Below are 25,216 nucleotides of genomic sequence, written 5' to 3'. Positions count from 1 at the left end.
ATACATCCAGATTCGCGAAAGCCCACAGGGATTGTATTAGAAAGTTAAAAAAATATATTTATCATTCAGATCATTTATTATTATTATTATTATTATTATTATTATTATTATTATTATTATTATTATTATTATTATTATTAATAGTAGTAGTAGTAGTAGTAGTACCACATAATATTTTTCGTTAGTCCTTACAGCAATTAATACTTAGCAGCAGAGGTAAAAGTGCTTGGGAATGCAGGGGACGCTGTCCCCCACCTCCAAAAAAATGTGTACGGCGTCCCCCCAGTTCCTAAGAAATTACAATGGGCAAAGATAGGCATGGGGGACGGCGTGACGTCATGCCGCTACCTACCGTTAACCTACCTTTTCAGATTCATTTTATCTTTGCTTAGCAGGAAATCGATACAAGAGTTAGTAGGACAGCTACTCTTTATTGATAAAAATCGTAATTTGGAGGTTATTAAAAACAATATTTCTGTGTCTAGAGGTAGAAGAGAGGGGACCATGGAAGTTACTATTGCCACGTACAAAAATGAAACCTGTATTCAACACTGACTACGTATAATTCAAGGATTTTTTTTTAAAAAAAAGCAAAATGCTTACACCTTTTCAAAAGTAAAATTAAAATAATTACTAAGAAATACATTCATTGAAAAACTCAGAGGTGGCAAGTCCACCGTCTCAAATCCGCTTGAGGGGCCGCGGCGGCTCAGTGGTAGAGCGTTCACCTCTGGTGCTCGGGGTCCCGGGTTCGATCTCAGCCCCCGCCAAGTGAACTTTGTGGTGGGCAAACACCGTGTGCGTGGGTTTTCTCGGGGTTCTTCCGTTTCCTCCCACTTTCTTCATTCCAGGAGTCTTTTCTCCAGGAGTAGAGTTAAGCAAACATTAAGTTTAGTTATTTTTTTGTTTTTTGTTCGTTTTATCTTTATTTTTTGTCCAATCCCTTGTTTTGGTTTCACGTCCTTTTCCCCTTCCCTTTCCTTCTTCAAAATTATGAAATAAATAAACCCAAAAGAGAAATCATTCGCAATGATGATACTTCGCCGGTTTTGAATGCTCAAGGCACCGGCTGACAGTAACGCGGCTGAGCGAATGAAAAAAAAAAACTTTCTTCATTCCACCATTTCATTCATTACTCATCATCACCGTCTCCTTTAGCCTAACCGGCATAACCGTGGGACGTAAAACTCAAAGATTTCATTTCATTTTTTCATTTTTTTTCAAATCCGCTTGAGAGCGCTCGAGTCCAAATTCAATAAAGTTAACACATGGAAGACCTAGGTTCGATTCCCGGTGGGAGTTCATGTGATTCGGATTCGACGTTAATTAGTAGGTCCACGTTTCATATAGCTTCGCTGCTGAAAGGGACGTTAAGCTCAAAATCAACTCAAGAAAAGTTATAACAATGAGAATGTTTTCTACTGTTTTGGCGTATGCAATTCTATGTTAAATAAAACTACATACATTATTTGATAATGGAAGCATTGTCAGAAATACAGTATCCAATAAATCAAACTTTTCGAGGAGGGTTTATCTGAAGATACATACAAATATTGAAAATAGTTTAAGAAGGTGCATAATGCAGAAATACTATTTTATCGCGTATGAACTTGAGGCTTCTAGAACAGCAAGTTCTGACCAGATATTAACACCGCAGAACCAGGATATGATCAAGGGATGGACTAAACCATAGTTTCCAACTTTACCCAGTGTAAATAAAGTAGGATTGAAACCCACTCTATCCAGTGTATACCTGAGCGTCATGGGGGGGGGCTGTAGACCCTATAAAATTCCTCTTGGACCCGCGCCTGTTGAAACCAATTCATATTTCATAACTTCATACACGGCACAATCAAGCACTGAATCTATTGAAATCTTACTATGTAAAATAATTATCGAGTGTCTACACTTTTTCTATTAAAGCTCATAGTATATTCTATCATAACATAAATTGTCACTCATGTAGTGTGTGCTAATGTGACTAGGGATGCACACGAGACAAGATTTGTGGCTGTCTCGTCTCGAAAATGTGCTGTAAAAGTGATGTCTCGACTCGAAAAATGTATATTCTCTATTGGAAGTGCCGTGTCTCGACTCGAATTTTGTCAGGAAAATCCTGTCTCAATTCGTCTCGTGCGCATCCCTAAATGTAACTCATGACAAAAATGTTTCGTTTTAAAACAAAATGAAAAGGTTGAGGTGGACTCTGCCGAGTAGAAGACATCCAATTTATTAAATCGCCTCGCAACTCACTAGGCCGCACACTTAGGTTACAGTTTTCACCTTTTTCCCATGCTATCTAAAGTATTGGCTAATCTTAAATTCGCATTGCCGACTCGGGTTTTCTAACAAAAATTATTATGTTCCAACTTAATTTGGATGTGAAATCCTTACTAAATTAGCATTTAAAAACTTCGCAGTGTGCATTAAAATCATGACAGAAATATAGTTAAATCTCTGTTTTAATTTTCATGTCTACCTTGCATCCAAATACTTGTGCTGTCATTTCTTTCAATGTTGGTAAAAGGCGAAAGTTTAAATTGATCCCAATTTTTCGCTTTAATTCCCTCTATTTGTTCATACAATTTTAAAGAAATATTATTATTAACAAGCAACACTTCTGAAATGTAACACTCCGATTTTGGTAAAATTTGGAAGGTAGATACTACACATGAAATAAACGAATACTTGTTTCTTATTTTCTGCGAAAAAACGGTTTTAAAGCGCAAAAGACCCCACCCACAATTTTGAAAGTTGACGCCCCAAAGGCAAAAACCAAGGAAACCGAAGTAAATGAAATTTTACACACATATTGCAGACATAAAATGAGGGAACACGTGTTTCGTATTTTCCTGGAAAAAACGGTTAGGTGGGGATCGGACCCCTCCAAAACTTTCATCACGAAATATTGAAAGTGATAATAACAATATGACAAATGTGTGTAAAGGACACAAAGAAATGCAACGAAACTTTGTGTATGAAGAACATACCAAAAATAAAGGAACACGGGTTTTTTATTTTGTGCTGAAAAACGGTTTCAGGGGGCAAAAGCTATCACCCAAAATTTTGAAAGTTAAGGCCCGAAGGCCAGAGGAAGTGAACAGAAGTGAATGAAATTGTGCACAGATATTGTAGACATAAAATGAGGGAATACGTTTTTCTTATTTTCCAGAAAAAAAGAAAACCATTTAAGTGGGACAGACACACCTCCAGAACTTTGATCGTGAAAAATCAAAACTGCTAATAACAGAAGTGTTTGAAGGACATGACGAATTGGAACGACACATTGTGTACAATACGCAAAAAATAAACGAATACGGTTTTTTTTCTGCGGAAAAAACGGTTTTAGGGGGCAAAAGCCCCCACCCCAAATTTTGAAATTTAAGGCCCAAAATGCAAGAAGGAGTGCACGTAAATGAAATTGTGCGCAGATATTGTAGACGAAAAATGAGATAATTGGGTTTCGTATTTTCTTGGGAAAAGCGGTTGAGTGAGCACGGTCCTTCTAACCGTTGATTACGAAATATCAAAAGTGCAAATAAGCATACGCAAAAGTTCCTAAAGAATATGGAGAATTGCAACGAAACTTCGTAAAGGGACTATTTGCAAAACAGTATATGAAACATGTTTTAATTTTTGCGGAAAAACAGTGTTGGGGCCTAGGTCCCATCCGAAAAAAAGAAAATATTACCATAATAGCTCAGAAAGGAGTGGCCCAAGCAAATAAGGGCTCTCGTGTTTCTCAAGTGTTCCTATCCGTTTTGCTTCAAATTTGGCATATCAATAGCAAACTGAAAATAAATCGACACGTGTTTTTCTTTATGCTGAAAAAACATTGCAAGGATTAAAGGTGCTTCCTGAAATACTATAAAAGACGCTTTACTGTTTGTGTTTGCTGTTACTTGATCTGCCAAATTTGAAAAAATCGGATGGAGACACGACACTTGTGAAACACGGAAGGCCATATTTTACATATCCAATATCTACATACAATTGCTTTCGCTTCGGTCCACTTCTCCCGCAACTCAACGCCTCGGTTCACTCACATTTTTTTTTCTTTCAGGAAAATACGAAACACGTATTCCCTCACCTTACCTCTACAATATTAATGCACATTTCATTCACTTCGGTCCACTCCTTCTTGTCTTTTGGGGTCAAATTCCAAAATTGTAGACGGGGGCTTTTGCCAACCAAAACCGTTTTTAACCAAAATTTAAAAATGTATTCGTTTATTTTTTCCATATTGTCCAAACACGCAGTTTGATGCAATTCCTCATGTCCGTTACACACATCTAATATACTGTTACTAGATATTTTGATATTCAGTGATGAAGAGTTTGGAGGGGTCCGTGCCCCACCTAACCGTTTTTTCCAGGAAAATACGAAAACCATATTCCCTAATTTTGTGTCTACAATATCTGTATAAATTTCATTCACTTCAGTTCACTTCTTCTTACCTTTCGCGCGTCAACTTTCAAAATTTTGGTTTTGGGTTCTTTTGCCCCTAAAACCGTCTTTCCGCAAAAAAGAAAAAACATATTCCTTTATTTTTTGTCCATACAAAAAGTTTTGTTGCAATTCTTCATGTCTTTTACACACATCTGACATTGTTACTAGCATTTTTTATTTTTTGTGATCAGAGGTTTGGAGGGGTAGGTGCCCCACCCAACCGATTTCTCCAGGAAAATACGAAACCCGTATTCACTCACTTTATGTCTACAATATCTGTGCACAATTTCACTCCCTTCGGTTCGCTTCTTTTTGCCTTTCGAGAGTCAACATTCAAAATTTTGTTTGGAAGGTTTGTCCCCCAAAAACCGTTTTCCCGCAGAACATAAAAAAACCCGTATTCATTTACTTTCTGCGTATTGTCCATACACAAAGTTAGGTTGCAATTCTTCATTTCCTTTACACACATCTGACATACTGTTACTATTACTTTTGATTTTTCGTGATAAAAGGTCTGGAGGGGTCTGTGCACCATCTTACTTTTTCCCCCAGGAAAGTACAAAACTCGTATTCTCATTTCACGTCTGCAATATCTGTACACAATTTCATTTACTTCGGCTCACTTCTTCTTGCCTTTCGGACGTCAACTTTCAAAATTTCGGGTGGTGGCCTTTGCCCCTGAAGCCGTTTTTCCGCAGAACAAAAAAAAAGTATTCTTTTTTGTGTATTGTTAATACACAAAGTTATGTTAGAATTCTTCATGTTGTTTGCATACATCTGACACACTGTTGGTAGCACTTTTAATATTTCGTAATCACAGGTTTTGAGGTGTCCATGCAGCACCCAACCCTTTTTTCCAGGAAAATAGGAAACCGTATTCCCTCATTTTACGTAGAAATTCATTCACTTCGGTTCATTTCTTTTTGCTTTTCGGACGTCAATTTTCAAAATTTTGTGTGGGAGCATTTGCCCGCCTAATACCATTTTTCAGCAGAACATAAAAGAACCCGTATTGCTCTATTTCTGGCGTATTATCCATACATAAATTTCATTGCAATTCTTCATGTCCTTTATACACTTTCTACATACTGTTATTAGCATTTTAATTTTTTGTTATCAAAGGTTAGGAGGGTCCGTGCCCCACACGTCCATTTTCTCCAGGAAAATATAAAACTCGTATCCTCATTTTATGTCTACAATATATGTGCACATTTGCACTCACTTCGGTTCACTTCTTTTTGCCTTTCGAGCTCAACTTTCAAACTTTAGGGTGGGAGCTTTTGCCCCTAAAACCGTTTTCCCGCAGAACTTAGAAAAACCTGTATTCGTTTACTTTTTGCGTATTGTCCATACACAAAGTTATGTTGCAATTCTTCATGTCTTTGACACATCTGACATACTAGCACTTTTGATATTTTTTGATCAAACGTTAGGAAGGTTCCGTGCCCCACCCAGGGCCGGATTTCCCAATAGGCCCGGACCTATGGGCGCAAGCTCCCAGGGGGCGCACGGCCGAGAGAAAAAAATTAAAAAATATCTAGAAATAAAAATAAATAGCCATAACTTAACATATTTTTTGAATTGATTTAAAAAATCAGGCTAATAAACCATTCTGAATTTGAAGTTCATTGGAACAAATAATTGTTGGTAAAGTTAAAGATAAAATTGCATCGTGGAGTGGTGTTTAAGCAATTAACATATAGGCCTGATATATTTTTAAATGAAGGTTTTTAAGAAAGTAACTTTAACCAGACTAGGGGGCGGAAAAAATTATTGGGCCTAGGGGCGCCAAAATGCTAAATCCGGCCCTGGCCCCATCACCCCTTTTCTCCAGGAAAATAGCAAACTCATATTCCCTCATTTTATGTCTACAACGTCCGTGCACAATTTGATTCACTTCGGTTCACTTCTTTTTGCCTTTCCGGCGCCAACTTTCATAATTTTGTCAGAGCTTTTGCCCCTAAAACCGTTTTGCCGCAGAAAAAACCCTTCTACATTTTTTGCGTATTGCCCGTACATAAAGTTTCATTGGAATTCTTCATGTCCTTTACACAAATCTGATATACTGTTACTAGCACTTTTGATATTTCCTGTGCAAATGTTTGGAGGGGTCCGTGCCCCACCTAACAGTTTTTCTTTCAGGAAATACGGAACTAGTATTCCCACATTTTATTTTCACAATATGTGTGCAAAATTTCATTCACTTCGGTTCATTTCTTCTTGCTTTCCCGGCGTCAAATTTCAAACTTTTGGGGTGGGTTCTTTTGTCCCCTTAAACCGTTTTCCTGCAGAACATTAAAAAACGTATTCTTTTATTTTTTGCGTATTGTTCATACACAAAGTTTCGTTGCAATTCTTCATGTCCTTTACACACATTTGACATATTGTTACTGGAATTTTTTTTTCGTGGTCAAATGTTTGGAGGGGTCCGTGCCCCGCGCGGCCGTTTTTTCCAAGGAAATACGAAACTCGTATCCTCATTTTACGTATGCAATATCCGTGAAAATTTTTATTCACTTCGGTTTACTTCTGCCTTTCAGGGGCCGCGGTGGCTCAGTGGTAGAGTTCACCTCTGGTGCTTGGGGTCCCGGGTTCGATCCAAGCCCCCGCCAAGTGAACCTTGTGGTGAACAAATACCGTGTGCGTGGGTTTTCTCGGGGTTCTCCGTTTCCTCCCACTTTCTTTATTCCACCATTTCATTCATTACTCATCATCACCGTCTCCTTTATTCTAACCGGCATAACCGTGGGACGTAAAACTCAAAGATTTCATTTTTTTCTTCTGCCTTTCGGGCGTCAACTTCCAAAATTTTGGGTGGGAGCTTTTTCCCTCTAAAACCGTTTTTCCGCGGGAAATAAAAAAACAATATTCATTTATTTTTTTGCCCATACATAAAGTTTCGTTGAAATTCTTCATGTCCTTTACTAGCACTTTTGATATTTCGTGATCAAAGGTTTGGAGGGGTTAGTGCTCCACCTAATCGTTTCTTCCAGAAAAATACTAAACCCGTATTCCTACATTTTATATCTACAATACCTGAGAAAAATTTCTTTCACTTCTGTTCACTTCTTCTTACCTTTCGGGCGTCAAATTTCAAAATTTTGAGGTTGCCACCTAAAACCGTCTTTGCGAAGAACATAGAAAATCCTGTGTTCCTTTATTTTTTGTGTATTATTCATACAAGAAGTTTCGTTTCAATATTTCATGTTTTTTACACACATCTGACTGACATACTGTTACTAGCCTTTTCACTTTTCGTGATCAAATATTTGGAGGGATCGGCGCCCCACTCAACCGTTCTTTCCGGGAAAATACGAAACGCGGATTCCCCGTTTTGTCTACAATATCTGTGCACAATTTCATTCGCTTCGGTTCACTTCCTTTTGCATTTCGGGCGTCAACTTTCAAAATTTTGGGTTTGAGCTTTTTCCCCTTAAAACCGTTTTTTCACAGAAAATTTAAATAAATGTTTTCTTTTATTTTTTGCGTATTGTCCATACACGCAGTTTGATTAAATTCTTCATGTCCTTTACACACATCTGACATGCTGTTACCAGCACATTTGATTTTCCGTGATCAAAGGTTTGGAGGGGTCCGCGCCCCACCCAAGTGTTTTTTCGAGAAAAATACAAAACTCGTATCCTCATGTTACGTTTGCAATATCTGCCTTAATTTCGTTCGCTTCGGTTCACTTCTTGTTGCCTTTCGGACGTTAAGTTTCAAAATTTTGGGTGGGACCTTTTGCCCCTAAATCCGTTTTTCCGCAGAAAATTTAAAAAGCCCGTATTCCTTTAGTTTTTGCGTATTTTCAATACAAAAAGTTCCGTTGCAATTCTTCATGTCTTTTACACACTTCTGACATACTGTTACTAGCAGTTATGATATTTCGTGATCAAAGGTTTGGAGGGGTCCGTGCCCCACCCAGCCGTTTTTTCCAGGAAAATACGAAACTCGTATTCCCTCCTTTTACGTCTACAATATCTGTGCACAATTTCATTGACTTTGGTTCAGTTGTTCTCGCGTTTTGGATGTCAACTTTCACAATATAGAGTGGGGCTTTTATATTAAAACTTATGTAACTTTATGTAACTTTTTCTTTTTTATGAGATTCTTTTTTTGGGAGGTGAGGAGAGAAATGCTTTCCTCTTATATATGTTTCTTGCCATTCATCTTGTTTGAACTGCTTAAGTAAGAGCATTTTGTAACTTTTGATGTCATCCATCTCCGTCACGATAATATTATTGTCATTTTTAACAATTTGTTTTATTCCCTTATTTGCAGTTTGCCACACTGATATATTTATTACAGATTTGAGGTTTGGTCCAGCGCCTTTCGAATTCGGAACCAACCGAACCGCCGAGCTTTTTGGGTTGCCTGCTATTGCAGGAAAACGAGAATTGCAGGTGGTAATGCACTTTTGGAGTCGTGTATACATTTCGTTCTTGCTGGAAGTGACGAAATTTCTTGAATCATTTATTACCTTTCTTATATTCGATTGTTCCATACACCGTTCGGTGATGTGGTTCATCCGAGTTTCCTCGTCAATGGTTGCATCATGCTCATTCCATTGAACGCACTCGAACATATGCATTTCTTGAAATTTGTCAGAAAGAGCCAGTTACCTCTTTATATCTAGTCTATGTTAGATATAAAGTATCGTGGCGAACAGAAGTCTTTGTTCAAGTAATGGCGACTCCTTTGAAACAAATGCAGAATATGATAATTAAGTCTGTCATATCTGTAGTTTGGTGTGGAAAAGAAACAAATTTGTGAACCAAAGGTTTAAGAACAACTCAAGATATTAATAGAGACTATGCCAAAGATCATTGACTTATATCACGATACAAGAAATACGAAAGAAGTTTTGAAACGAAGAAATATAATGTAAAACTTTGTAAGCGGAGGCAAAGAAACCTAACGTAAACACACTAAAGACGAATCACTTACTAGCTAGTGATCATGTTTCAGCTGTCAAGGTGCTCGATCAGTAGTATGGAGGTAATTGGATCGAATCCACGTCGGGCAAGTATTTTTATTCTTTACTTTAGGATTTTTGGTGGTGATTGATCGGCGATGACACACGTTTTATTATTTTTAGATTTTGAATATAAATCTTCAGGAATAATAGTAGTAAGAATGATAAACTAATAATAGTAATAACCGCGTAGAAGATTAAAAGTTAGGAGCTTATTCTCGTTCACGTCATATCATTAGAACAAGAAACCTGACATTTGGCAAAAATATTTCGGTTTCGTTTAATGTTACCCACGAGAAAAGGAATTTCTCATCTAGTTTCTAAAACAAAACAAACAAAATCGGGACGAGAATTAACATTTTACATTCGAGACGAAACAATGTCACATTATCGTCTCGCTTTGGAGATGAGAATCGAGACGAGACGAAAGTATCGTAAACATTCTTCGTCTTATCTCGGTTCTCGAAATAGTGTATGTCCATTCTTTAAGTAGCAATTGCTCTGAAGACTGAATCTTATACGCAATTTTTTTTAGCTTTTATAATTACCTCTGCATATCCTAAAAGTTAGTTTATTATATGACTTACTGTTCAATAATATTCAGTTATTTTTATTACAGTTATTTTCCCTAAAACGTAGAGTAGAATATTTTCGAAATGCAACTTCAGTGGAACACTTTCGTTTAGAATTTGGTAGCTGTAGAGGTGTGTCTTGGAGATACGGACCCCTCCTTCCCGAAATCCCAAATTTTTTGTAACTTTTGCCTAATTTAAGAGCAGCTTTATTATCATTATTATTTTAATACGATTATTGTTATTATTATTATTACTGAAATGTGGTGAATTTATCGGTTCTACCCAGCTCCTGCCCAGTGGGCATTGTGCTGGACAAACGCCGTATGTATGGGTTTTCTCGGGGTTCTGCTTCCTCCCACTTTCTTTATTGCAGTATATTTTCATTCTCATCATCGACGTCTTCTTCAGTTTAGCCGGCATAACCATTAGTTAAGAACAAATTTTCTTAGGGCTCTTGTAAGTTCAATAACCCTACTTTCTACATGAAATTTGCCTGGAAATTTTTCGTTTAACATTTAACTTGTTGTAAGACTTGTTGTAAGGACGTATGTCATGGTCGTTGGGACACTTCTGTTCAATCCCGACTATTTTGTATCTTTTGCTTAATGTTAGGGGCGATTTTACAGATTTTAATTACATCTGTTCTCATACGAAATTTGTCTTCTATATTATTATTATTATTATTATTATTATTATTATTATTATTATTATTATTATTATTATTATTATTATTATTATTATTACTAAGGATTTGAGACGTCAATATTACGTCCTATTCCAATGAAAGTAACCATACTGATACTTTGGAAGAATTAGTGTCCGGAAAGAAAGAGGGGGAGAGGTGTCAGCACCTGGACAATATGAAAATTGAAATATCGAATGCCTTAACAGAAACAAAGTACGATGTTTCTTCATAGCGATGTAGTAACGCCTTTTCTTTCGGTAAATGACTTTGGATTATGTATGCGTTATATTGATATTTTAACAAAATATACGTACAAATATAAAAAAGAATAGTTCCTATTTACAAATTTTTTGTTGAACGGATATATAGAACGTGTTGGAAATTGCGAACGAAAATATTGTTATTACTTCTAGTAATAGTGGAAGAAGTAGAAACAATTCCACAATGAAAAAAAATAAGTTTGAGACACAATTATGACTCGTACTAGGCCGTAAGAATGACCCTTACGTATTCATGAATTATTTGCTAAACACGTTACGTTCTCACACAGTACGAATCAAGGTTGTAGATGTGTTACGTCACGTTCTTAGTATTTCCTTTGTGAAGAAAACCGTTTTAACTCTAACTTGTAAGACCGGGACAAATTGAATATTTTTCATATTATTATACATGAGAAATATCAACATTTTAATTGATAAAAAATCTTTAATTTCCTCAGTGGGAATCGAACCCAATACTCCTAATTTCCAAACGAATACTCAATCCATTACCCTAAGGCTGCTCTATTAAGTAAGAGATAAAAACACCCGTATATGTAGCAAATTGCACACGTTTACAATTACAATATTTTATTAACTAAGAAATACTCTGTTTTCTGTCATGTTAAAAATACTATAGCCCAGACAATTGAAATTTACATTTAAAAAAGACATACAAATACGCAAGAACACAAAGGAGAAAGTGTTCTTAAGAGTAATTTGAGCTCTTAACTCGAACCTGGTTCTTCAGACCACTTTAATTTCTTATTCACCGAAGGTATCTCCGTAACTTGTCTCTATTATACTTAGCAATACTCATTTTAAACTTATTTCTAGTAACCTTGAACGACAGTGACACGAACACAGATACATCAAGGACATATACAATTTCAATGGAACTCCCACCGGGAACCGAACACGGGACCGAGGGCACTGAACTATCTGAGGTTGGGATACCTGGTTCGTTCCCAAGGCAAGTAAGTTTGAGATGGACAACATCGTGCTCATGGGTTTTCTCGGGACACACCAATTTCCTCCCACTTTTTCATTCCACCAATTCGTCCATCATAATTCACTTGCTTTAATCTTGGTCTTCCTCAACCCAACAGGCATAATTGTGGGACATTAAGCGCAAAGATTTAATTTCATTTCATTTCAAACGGTTAACCCAAACCAATCCGAACCGAAAAACTTATGTATTTTATAGTGCTCATTAACGTGTTCTCAGAAAAATATATAAAGAAATAAACGTGGGGAACCGTAATTCCATTCAAAAGTGAAAGCAGATTCATAATATCTTAGCCTAAAACAAAACCATTACACATCTTTCGAAACTTTTCCAATATATGTATGCATATTCTGAAAATTTGCAATATAGTGGCTGTTGTCAAACAAAAGTGAGCCAAATTACGGTTCATTTTCTGAAATAAACGGATACATTTTGTTTCAACCTTAAACCAAACCCAAACTAGTTATTCGCCTTCTGGAACACATCTAGTGCCTAGATTGTATAGACCTGCAAGGGCCAGGCTTGGGAAGGCCGACTCTGTTATTTCTTTGGGCCGGGCCGGGCTTGGGCGGGCCGACACTTATTTCTTTGGGCCGGGCCGGGCTTGGGTTGGCCGACACTGATTTCTCTTCAGGTCGGTCCGGGCTGGGGCCGATCAATTGCAATTCTTTAATAATTATTGACTTTCGTTAAACGATAATTGGAATAAAGCCAAACGTTGAAGAAGTGTGTCCGTGAAAAATATTAAAAAGAATGCAATAGCTATTTACAGTTTGTGTTGCTTAGCGGCTCCACTTTCACTATAGAGGACTGCAGGCATATGCGGTAAATTGAGCTCTGACCTTGACCTTCACTGAACTCAAAATATAAAAAGACGGGGTGAAAATGTTTTGCCTGTCGCTAAACAACATTGCCATCTTCACTTTATGCTAAAAATCAATTAAGTTGGGTTTTTGTTACAGGAAATGGAGTTTTTGTTCTCTCGATGACAGGCAAAGTTCTAGGAGGCAATGGTACCATTCGGGAGGCAAGCGTCAGGTTGTGAACCAGAGTTTAGAAAATGTTTCTGAGGGTTAGGTCAAATTTAGTACTAAATTTTGAGAAAGATTCGGGCTCGAGCAAAAAATTATCGGGCCGAGGTCGGGACAAAAACTTTTAAAATTTATCGGGCCCGGGCCGGGCTTGGGCCAAGAATTTTGAAAAACTTATCTGGCCGGGCCGCATTCGGGCCGAAAATCTCCAAAATTTTCGGGCCCGGGCTGGGCCGGGCCTAGGTACGTTCGGGCTGGATTGGGCTCGGGACGAAAAATTCGGCCCGTGCAGGTCTCTACTAGATTGTAGTTGATGTTACTATTGTCTCGTGAAATCAGCTGCTAATATGTAGTTCAAATTTGGAGATAAAACCCCTATAGTCCCCTATTTCGGCCATATATATATATATATATATATATATATATATATATATATATATATATATATATATATATATATATATATATATATATATATATATATATATAAGTAGTAGAAAAATGATCGATCTGGGCCAACCTAGGCCATATGAGGACAACTCACAAGTCCCTGGGAAAATGACCATCGTACACCGTGAGCCCACGGTCTTTTATGACCTCAAATTTAGGGGTGAATTTAATCCCTTTTATGAGCACTTTTTAGGGGGTGTATTCGTTCTCTTTTATGACCACTTTTAAGGGGGTGAACTCGTTCCCTTTTACGAGCCCCCCCTGGGAATTGACCACCGTACAACGTGAGCCCATGGTCTTTTATGACCTCCATTTTAGGGATGAACTCGTTTCCTTTTATGACCTCCATTTTAGGGGGTGTACTCGTTCTCTTTTACGAGCACATTTTTAGGGTGTATTCATTCTCTTTTATGAGCATATTTTTCAACCCCTATTCTGAACATAGCAGATAACACATAGAAGAGCAGATAACACATAGCACTATTTTAACATAAAAGAGCAGAATACTACATAACATAGCAGGGTGAACTCATTCTCTTTTATGAGCACTTTTTAAAGGTTCTCTACTACTAGTTTAAAGGTACTAGTTCTCTTTTACGACCTCCATTTTAAGGGGTGAACTCGTTCCCTTTTATGAGCATATTTTTTAACCCATATTTTAACATAGCAGATAACACATAAGATTACGAACACATATAAGAGCAGCAGACTACATAACATAGCAGGGGTGAACTCGTTTCGAACCCTATTTTAACATAACAGAAATGACATAAGAATACGTAACATAGCAGATAACTCATTCCAACACTTATTTTAACATAACGAGCAAAGATTACAATCGAACACCCACGGTCTACAGATAATCATTTTAGAGGGTGTATTCATTCATTCTCTTTGATGACCATTTTTTCCACCCCTAATTGAAATTACATAGCAGAGCAGATAATACATAAGATTCGTTCCCTTTTATGAACACTTTTTAGGGGGTGTACTCGTTCCCTTTTATGATTACTTTTTCAACCCCTATTTGAACATTTTAACATAGCAGAAATTTATGAACACATTCTCCACCCTTATTTTAACGTAGCACTGATTTCATTCTCAACCCATAATTTAACATGGCAGAAATGACACAAGCATGTCCCCAAACTACTGACCATCGTGACAAAGGTCAAACTCAAAAAACAAAACAATATATCGAGGTGGTGTTTCCACATTTAGCAATTGGTCATCAACTAGTACATGTTAAGAAAGTACTGACCATCGAAGTCAAAGATCAAAACACGAAAACGGAGCCACATTTAGTAATTGGTCATCAGGTACTACATGTCCCAAAATTAGTGGCCATCGAGGTCAAAGGTCAACATACTTAAAACCTAATAACTCGACAACTGAGACACATATTGAGGTGCTATTTCCAAATCTAGTAACTGGTCATCAACTACTACAAGTTCCAAAATAATGATCATCGAGGTCAAAGGTCAACATACTTAAAACCTAATAACACGAAAACTGAGCCACATATTGAGGTGCTATTTCCACATTTAGTAATCGGCCACCAACTACTACAAGTTTCAAAAATAGTGGCCATCGAGGTCAAAGGTCAAAATACTTAAAACCTAATAACACGAAAACTGAGCCACATATTGAGGTGCTGTTTCCAAATCTAGTAACTGGTCATCAACTAGTACATGTTAAAAAGTACTGATCATCGAGGTCAAAGGTCAAAATACTTAAAACCTAATAACTCGAAAACGGAGCCACATATTGAGGTGCTGTTTCCACATTTAGTAATAGTTCATCAATCACTGCAAGTTTCAAAATAATGACCATCGAGGTCAAAGGTCAAAATACTTAAAACCAAATAACACGAAAACTGAGCCACATAATGAGGTGCTGTTTCCACATTTAGTAATCGACCACCAACTACTACAAGTTCCAAAATAATGATCATCGAGGTCAAAGGTCAACATACTTAAAACCAAATAACACGAAAACTGAGCCACATATTGAGGTGCTGTTTCCACATTTAGTAATCGGCCACCAACTACTACAAGTTCCAAAATAATGATCATCGAGGTCAAAGGTGAACATACTTAAAACCTAATAACTCGACAACTGAGACACATATTGAAGTGGTGTTTCCACATTTAGTAATTGGTCATCAAATACTACAAGTTTCAAAAATAGTGGCCATCGAGGTCAAAGGTCAAAATACTTAAAACCTAATAACTCGACAACTGAGACACATATTGAAGTGGTGTTTCCACATTTAGTAATTGGTCATCAAATAATACAAGTTTCAAAAATAGTGGCCATCGAGGTCAAAGGTCAAAATACTTAAAACCTAATAACTCGACAACTGAGACACATATTGAAGTGGTGTTTCCACATTTAGTAATTGGTCATCAAATACTACAAGTTTCAAAAATAGTGGCCATCGAGGTCAAAGGTCAAAACTCGAAAATGGATCCACATATTGAGGTGCTGTTTCCACATATAGTAATTGGTCATCAACTACTATAAGTTTCCAAAATAATGACCATCGTGGTCAAAGGTCAAAACTCGAAAACGGAGCCAAGTATCGAGGTGCTGTTTCCAAATCTAGTAATTGGTCATCAACTACTACAAGTTTCAAAAATAATGGTCATGGAGGTCAAAGGTCAATCTCGTAAATGAAACCACATATTGAGATAACGTTTCCTCATTTAGTAAATTTATGTGATCTATTCAATTTTGTACAAAGCAGAAAAAAGTGAAGGAGGAATAAATTTGAGTGGCCTATTCAATTTTGTACCAACGAGAAATGCCATTTTAACTAGATGAGAATTATGTCTTCTTGTACTAATTAAATAAACGAAGGAATATTGTACCAATGAGAAATGTCATTTTTTCTAGACCATGTTCTAATATTTAAACAAACGAAGGGGTGAATTTGAGTGACCTATTCAATTTTGCACCAACGAGAAATAATTGTGTATTTTAAACAAACAATCGGATAAATTTAACCGGCTCAAAGCTTGAGTGAGCTTTCCAATTTTGTAGCAAGAAGGACCATTTTTTTAAACTAACTCAGAATTTTGTTTCATTTTTGTAATACTCAAATTTGGATGAAGTGTTTAGCTTTGTATGAACCAGAAAAATTTGATTGGACTATTTTCTTTTGTACCAACTGGAATGTTCTACTTTTGTATCAATCAGAAAAAAAACGAAGAAGAGCCATTTTAACAAGTTCATAATTTCGATGTTCTACTTTTTATACCAACGAGAAAAAAATGAACTAGCTGAATATTTAAATATACGAAAGAATAAATTTAAGTGACCTATTCAATTTTGTACCAATGAGAAATGGCTCAGCAAAAGGCGAAGAAGGACTATTTTATATAATTTTACTACTCAAATAAACAATGGAGTATTTAGTTTTGTACCATTTTGGAGTATTCAAATAAACAAAGGACTTATAATTTGTGTCAACTCTAAAATCAATTAAACGAAGTAATGCATTTGAAAAACCGAAGTTGAGTATTTTATACCATTTTGTATTATTTGAACAAACAAAAGGAAAAAGCAAAAACAAAAAGGATCATTTTATATCATTTTAAACTAGTCTAATAAACGAAGGCATAAATATGAGTGAGCTATTTAATTTTGTAGCAACCAAAGGATTTTCACGAAAGAACAAAATTGTACTAATCAGAAAAAACCGAAGAAGGCCCATTTTAACTAACTGAGAATTTCTGTACCTTTTGTACTATTTAAACAAACGATGGGATAAATTTGAGTGACCTGTTTTTTGTACTAACCAGAAAAATCGAAGAAGGTTCCTTTGTACTAGCCCAATGAACGAAAGAGCAAATTTGGGTGTTCTACTTTTTTATAACAAACAAGGAAGAACCATTTTGTACTACTCAAATAAACGAAAGAAAAAGCGAAAAAAGACCTTTTTAACTAGCGCAGAATTTATATACGTTTTGTTTAGGTGTCCTACTTTTTGTACCAGCGTGAAATGCCATTTTAACCAGCTCAGTAGTATTCAAATAATCAATTTTCTAACTAACTCAGAATTTCATTTCATTTTGTAATACTCAAATTTGGATGGAGTGTTTAGTTTTGTTCGAACCAGAAAAATTTGATTGGATTATTTCCTTATGTACCAACTGGAAAAAGGAATAAATTTTGGTAGAATATTTAGTTTTGTACCTAGCAAAATAAGAAAAAGAAGTGAAGAACGAATAAAATTTGGATGGACTATTTTCTTATGTACCAACAAAAAAAATGGAGCACCAGCGACAAAAAAGAAACCGAAGGAGGAATAAATTTGAGTGACCTATTCAGTTTGCACTAAGCAGAATCAGCATTCTATACTTTTTTCTGCCATTTATTGTGGATGTCCTATTTCTTATTGTGCCAACGAGACCGTTTTTAACCGACTTAGAATTTGTACCAAACAGAAAAGAGCTACACAAATAAACAAAGCAATCAATTTTTAACTAGCTCAGAATTTCTAGACCATGTTGTACTATTTAAACAAACGAAGAGATAAATGTGTGTACCAAGCAAAATAAGAAAAAGAAGTGAAGAGCGAATAAAATTTGGATGGACTATTTTTTCATGTACCAACAAAAAAAAATGGAGCACCAACGACAAAAAAGAAACCGAAGGAGTACCTAATCAGTTTTGTACTAAGCAGAAAAAAAAGCGAAGAAGGTAAAATTTGAATAGCTCACTATTTATGTACATTTTTGTACTACTAAAATAAACTAAGGAATAAATTTGGGTGTTCTACAGAAGAAAACGGGGAAGGGCCATTTTATATAATTTTGTAGTACTCAAAATATACAAAGATATAAATTTGTGTGACCCATTCAGTTTTGTATTCAGATTTTCCGGCTACTTTTTGTGCTCTACAAATAAAAGCAAAGAGAGCATTAGAAACCCGCTAGTAGGGCGTCGATTCAGTAATCCATATTGGAGTATACCTTTTATACAACAAACAAGCTTCTTAGCCCTACTCCAGAAATTAGAAAACAAATTCTTTCTTCTACGGTCTTCTACGGTCTCCTTATCATCTGTTAAAATACTACATACTGAACAAATACGATTTGTAATGTGGTCAAAGTGTACAACAATTGTCGAGCTCTATTTATAGCAGCATCTGGCATATAGTGTCTCCGTCATAGTTAGTGTTTTTTCTGAAGTGATTGGTTCTATTGTGCGTTCTAAAATCTTTCTCGGCTTTATCTTTGATAATATCTCTTTAAAAATAAAGATCCCCATGTTACTAATTTTTTATGTATTATTTATTTATTTATTATATCTCTTCATGATACGAAATTTTACAAATATTCTCCGCCTTATGCAGAGTCGTTTTGATGTCTGATTAGCGTCATACTAAAGGTCTGACTACTGCAGGAAACAAATGTTAGTCGAACTCTTTAGTACTGCTCTAATCACGCCTCAGAACGACTCTGCATAAGGCCCTCTGTGTCCACAATATTTTTAGTCTAAGTTTAACAAAACAATAGGTAAATCTAGCAAATCCTAAAACTTTTACACTGATGAAAGCAGCAAAACAAAATGAAAAACAAACAAATGGAAAATATTTGAATGAACATAAAATGGTAACATTAAATTAAAACATAATGGAATAAATATATTCTTACAATAGGAATACTTCCAGTTCTCTGCCTTATTGGATTGTTCATTGTACATCCAACTGGAGGCATTTTCGCCGATCCCAAGAGGTTCATCCAATACATGCTAAAGTAGCACTCTTATTGACCACGTACCGATGACGTCACAAAGTTTCAAGTTCAACCTGCGAGTATGCTTGTTGCTTTCGTTTCTCTGTTTTGTGTGTGTGCGTATTTAAAAAGAGAGAGGAGATTACCAATATTATTATTTCTGAAATACATTGCATTATTATTCTTGATTTATGTACATTTTTTACACGGTAAAATATATTATCCTTAAATAAGTCTTCGTCCAAATAAAAGTTTTAAAAAAACGCACTACACATAAAAGTTTTTACTATCTTCAATTTTAACATTTTCATTAAATCACATATTAGCTGATGGTGCTCACAATGAATACAGTGGCTTTTGTAAAAAAAAAAAAAAAAAAAAAAAAAAAAAGTGCACTAGCAAAGATTATGTAATGCTACACCTTCTTTTGATTTCAAATCTATATGCAAAAATTGGGTTCCACTCACTTGATGATGCAAAATTAGAAACGTCTTGACCTTGTTACTTTTATCATGTACAAAAATGTTTCTCAAATTAACTTTACATCACATGCTCTAGTATGTCTTCATTTGCACCCAAGAGTAGGCCTGGTATAGAAGTATTTTAGCATTCTAGTGTCGTTATAGATAAGCCATGCTCGGTTCAATTCCACGACAAATGCCCACCAACTTGAGTTAGATGGCCATTGTTACTTAACATTGTTTATGAAGCACATAAGGATACCAACTGGAGCATAGAATGTAAATTGCAATAAATTTTGTTGGAGTTTATTGTACTTTAGAACACCAAGGTTATAATGAGACATGGATATACTGCTTCACGTAGAATCCGAACCACATGATATTATTCCGGGAATCGAATTCGGATCCCCTGGCCAAAGACGTGAACGTTAACGATATACAGTAGCTATGACATAGTTATGGACAATGTGAAGTTAACCCTGTTTTTCTTTAGAATGAATATACTAGGGTTAACTTTACATCGCCTTAAACTTTAAACCAGTAGTTCCCAAGGGACAGCTTCCTGGAAGGGACTTGAAGAAGAAGCGAGGGATCACAAGTTAACGACATAAATAAATTATAAGATTATCAGTAGACTTAACAGATGTTACGTGTTTGATATTTTGTCTTTTTTAGACTTCCATTCGAGATTTTTAAGTAATTAAGCATTTAATAAATATAATCAGATGAAAACATGGGGAGTGATTTCAGATTTGGAGTCCCGTTCAGCAGCAAAGCTACATGAGACGTGAAGCTACATCTTAACTTAAAATCCTAACTACATAAGTTCTCCCCGGGAATCATTTCAAGTCTCCCGCAACGAAGTCGTCTATGCTAATCATATAACCACAAGGGAACTAAAGATGAAAATGTGGTTATTATTGTATTATTATTATTATTATTATTATTATTATTATTATTATTATTATTATTATTATTATTATTATTATTATTATTATTATTATTATTATTATTATTATTGAAGATTTGATATTTTAATGCTGAATCTGAAATCATAGATGGATCAGACAATAAAGCACATATGACCAATGAGCGGAAGGGAGGTTAGCGAAAAGTATACATGGTTCAAGAAGGAGATACCAGGTAAACACGGTTGGGAACAATTGCTTCAAACATTATCACTTAAACTTTATAACCTCCCGCTTGTGCTTCGTACTTTGCCCTGCCCTGGTGTGGATTTGATGCAAAACTAGCTTGTACAGACCACCTATTACAGATTGGTGTGTATTTTACGCACTTGATTATATAATTGCATCGAGAAACTCTTATCAATAAAGACACGACAATCACATCTTTTACAAAATGCTTCTACACGTCGAATACACGTGCGAACTGCATGACTTAATTTTTTAAAAGTACCTTCATACGAAACTCGATAGGCCTTATGCAGAGTCATATTGACGTATAATTAGCGTCATACTAAAAGTATGACTACTGCAGGAAACATGTTAGTCGAACTCTTTAGTATGGCACTAATCACTCGTCAGAACGACTCTGCATAAGGCCCGTAATGTTTAAATGGGCCTATTCCATCAGCGGATTTTCATTCTGCTACGAATGTTTCAAGAAAGGATTGGTTTCATAATCCACTGAGAAGTGTAGGGGACCTAAGAAAACAGACACCTGAATAGCACTGAGAGTAGGATTAAGAAGAAGGATAATACACTAGCCTTAAAACTCCGCAGGCAATTGTACGTTGCATTTGCTGCAGATTTTGAAATCGGGTGCCAAGAGCTGAAAACGTACAGGAAAGATGTAGTAATTTAGATTTGATTTTTGGTTTGAATTCAGCGTGTCTTTCAACAGGAGTCAGTATGAGAGGTAACACTACACTCCCATGGTTCAGTGTATACATAAGCTAGTTCCTTAAAAATGCTCTTCATTTCTAAATGACTACATATAGCCTCTAATGGGTAGGTGGATAGCGTATGCATCTTTGGCGCAGGAGGATTGGGTTCGATTACCGGCAGAAGCTACTGCAGTTCGGTTCTCATGTTAAGTTGTAGCTCCACGTCTCATATAGGTTTGCTGCTGAACGGGACTCCGAACCTCAAATCACTCCCCATGTTTTCATCTGATTATAATTATTAAATGCTTAATTACTTAAAAATCTCGAATGGGAGTCTAAGAAAGACAAAATATCAAACACGTAACATCTGTGAAGTTTATTGAAAATTTTATAGTTTTTTTCTGTCGTCAGCTTGTGATCCTTCGCTTGTTCTTCAAGTGCTTTCCAGGAGGCTGGCTCTCGGGAATCACTGGTTTAAAGTTTAAGGCGATGTAAAGTTAACCCCAGTATATTCATTCTAAAGAAAAACAGGGTTAACTTCACATTGTCCATAACTATGTTGTGGCTATATCGTTAACGTATACGTCTTTGGCCCAGGAGATCTATATTCGATTCCCGGCGTAATCCCATGTGGTTCGGATTCCACGTGAAGCAGTAGGTTCATGTCCAATTATAATCTTGGTATTCAAATGGACAATAAACTTCAACGAAATTTATTGCAATTTACATTGAATACTCCAGTTGGTATTCTTATGAGGTTCATAAATAATGTTAAGTAACAATAGCCATGTAGCTTAAGTTGGTGAGCATTTCTCGTTCAATTGAACCGAACATGACTTATCTATAACGACACTAGAACGCTATTTGCCGTAAAATACTTCTAAACCAGACCTACTCTTAGATGAAATGAGGACGGACTGGGGCGTGTAATGTAAAATTGATTTTAGAAACATTTTTGTACATGGTAAACGCAACAACGTCAAGACATTTTTAATTTTGCATCATCAAGTGAGTGGAACCCAAGCTCTGCATGTAGATTTGAAATCAAAAGAAGGTGTTTCATTCCAAAGTGCACGATTTTTGCAAATGCCAGTGTATTCATTGTGAGCACCATCAGCTAATATCTGATCTAATAAAAATGTTAAAATTGAAGACAGTAATAACTTTTATGTGTAGTGCGTTTTTTCAAACTTTTATTTGGACGAATACTTAAGGGCAATATATTTATACCGCGTAAAAAGTGAAAATAAATCAAGAATTATAATGTAATGTATTTCAGAAGTAATAATATTGATAATCTTCTCCCTCTTTTTTATTTTTTATTTATTTATTTATTTATTTATTTATTTATTTATTTTTTTTGTTACGCACAGAGAAACGAAAGCAACAAGCATACTAGCAGGTTGAACTTGAAACTTCGTGACGTCATCAGCACGTGGCCAATAAGAGTGCTACTTCAGCCATGCATTGGATGAACCTCTTGGGATCGGCGAAAATGCCAACTGGAGCATCAAAACATTAACAGAGATTGCCGAAAGAAGAAGAAGAAGAAGATAAAAAATTCGATACAGTGATGTCAACCTGTGGGAAAAGTCCCATATCGTGGGAGTTTTTGACCTTATTTTCTCGGAAAGGGATAATAAGCCGCATATATGGCATTTTTCGAGATGATCGAAATTTACAGCTTATTCATTTAGATATGGTAAAAAGTGAATAACTCAGAGAAATTTAATTTTTAATATTATAGCATAGTTTTAATTAGTATAACCTGGGGAAATTCACACGTAAAATGGGATTTTTTGCGTCTCGACATGGGATTTCATATTGTTTCAGGTTGGCATCACTGATTCAATAGTGGTGCAAGGGTGCAAGTGGAAACTGGAAACTCGTGTGCAAATTGAGATAGTTGGAATGTAATAATCAAAAGTAAAATAATAATAATAATGAACTTATGCATATAGAATATACAATTTTGACGTGACTAGTATAATGCCATTCAACTCTGAGACAATTGCATTTAACGAATATTTAGTACGGTAAGTATGTTTATGAGCTCTACCGTACGTGACTATTAAATTATTTGTTAAAAAGTATGCTTCTTTTATAATAAACTAAGGATTTACCGCACAGAGAGCAGAGTTGCTCTCTAGTAGAGGGTTCACTTCTGGTGCAAGAGTTTATGTGTATTTCTGATGGACAACATTGTGTAAGTAGGTTTTCTCGTGATTCTTCCGCTTCCTTATTTTAATTCTATCTATCGTTTTGTAATAATTTACGTTCTTTAATCGTCTGTCTCCTTAGCCGTACAGAGTATGATATGGGATGTAACATTAACTATATTATCCATATTATTACGTATCATTTATTTATTTGCTAGTATTTATCATTTAGTTGTTTGTTGAAGTTTAGCGTTTCTTAGCACCGAGGCTATATGAATATGCGTGGGCGAAGGTTCTGCTCTTCCCCCTTCCCTCCTGATTGGAGGAACATAGACCTGTTTTCAAAGTTATTTTCCTTATAACTTATGTTAATATACTTGACCTTAGATGGCATTTAGGATTTCCCTCAACTCGTTTCATGGCTCCAGATCCGAGTGCCTTGTTTTTGTCTAAATTGTGAGGAGTATGTTTAGTACAAGGGGTCCAGAAGCACGTAAAAAACGCAAAATTTACAGGAGAAATGAGTGATGCAAGTACTTAGACGTAACATAACGTAACAAAATCTAACCTAACCTAACATGAACTAACGTAAGCTAACCTGAACTAACCTTAGTAGAAATAAGCGAAATTCTATCATTTTTTGGAAAATTATGCGGGACTCCTACACTAATATAACATAAACTAAACTAACCTAACGTAACCTAAACTAGCCTAACCTAACTTAAACTAACCAACTCTACCCTAAACTAACCGAATGTGAACAGAAATAACCAAAATAGTAACATTTTTTAGAGAAAAGAGCTGGACCCTTTCTGCTAAACATAGGCCGTTGTTTTCTTAACATGCTCTAATAAATAGCCTTCTGAATCTTTTTTTTTTTTTTTTTTTTTTTTTTAATACCATGAACATGATGTTTACATTTAAATGTGTGATTGTTCCCTCATTGCTTTATTTTCAATACCTTCCAAGCCTTTCTAATGCTCCTATATTTCCTACATTGTAACGAAACCTCCTATATTTTTGTGACATGGCTACTTTCACTTGTGAAAATAAGGATTTTCAGCTTCATATGCCGAAGTTGTCATACACAATATCGCATGGACTTGGCCCCTATTTACATGAAAAATTATTGTACGATGTTAAAACTTCTGCTAATTTGTTCAGTGTTCCTGTAGGTGAAACAACAAACGCTGCAACTGATAAACAGGTTGATATTCACATTCGATGTTTTTCTTCTTTAACCAGTTGTGTTGTTACTCATTACGTGAACAGTGCATTTTTGGGGCACGCCACATCTTCAGATCTTTTTCAAGCTATGGCGAAAACTATTAACACAAAATGCCTCATGACAAGTTCCTCATGCTTAGTGACGGACCTAATGTGAACGTGTCTATTCGGCAAATGTTAAATGATTGGTGCCAGGATCAAGAGTTACCAAAGCTTCTGGATATTGGTTCTTGTAGTTTGCACACAGTTTTTAATGCGTTTCATGATAAAGAAAATCATTTTCGTGGGCTTTTGAAGATTTTTTTGTGGATGTATTTCACTGGTTCAGAATGTCTGCGGCTCGAT

General features: G+C 35.8%; 1 protein-coding gene across 3 annotated transcripts in view; it reads left to right on the top strand.

Moving 5' to 3' along the window:
• The first annotated feature begins 23,034 nt into the window (after nt 1-23,034).
• The window catches only part of Nbr (exonuclease mut-7 homolog), a 134,975-nt gene continuing 132,793 nt past the window's right edge, over nt 23,035-25,216 (top strand). For 2 of the 3 annotated variants that reach the window (XM_081765485.1, XM_081765483.1), the window contains exon 1: nt 23,035-23,521. The gene's annotated coding sequence lies outside the window, so the exon portion shown is untranslated. Of the gene's footprint in view, nt 23,522-23,673; nt 23,692-25,216 lie in introns of those variants that run through there. The other variant, XM_081765484.1, reaches the window with a different exon arrangement.

This window comes from Thermobia domestica, chromosome 7, assembly GCF_964235325.1.
Source record: "Thermobia domestica chromosome 7, izTheDome1.hap1.1, whole genome shotgun sequence".
Taxonomy (NCBI): domain Eukaryota; kingdom Metazoa; phylum Arthropoda; class Insecta; order Zygentoma; family Lepismatidae; genus Thermobia; species Thermobia domestica.
Note: the sequence above shows the minus strand (reverse complement) of the source record. Positions and strands in the feature narration are given on the sequence as shown.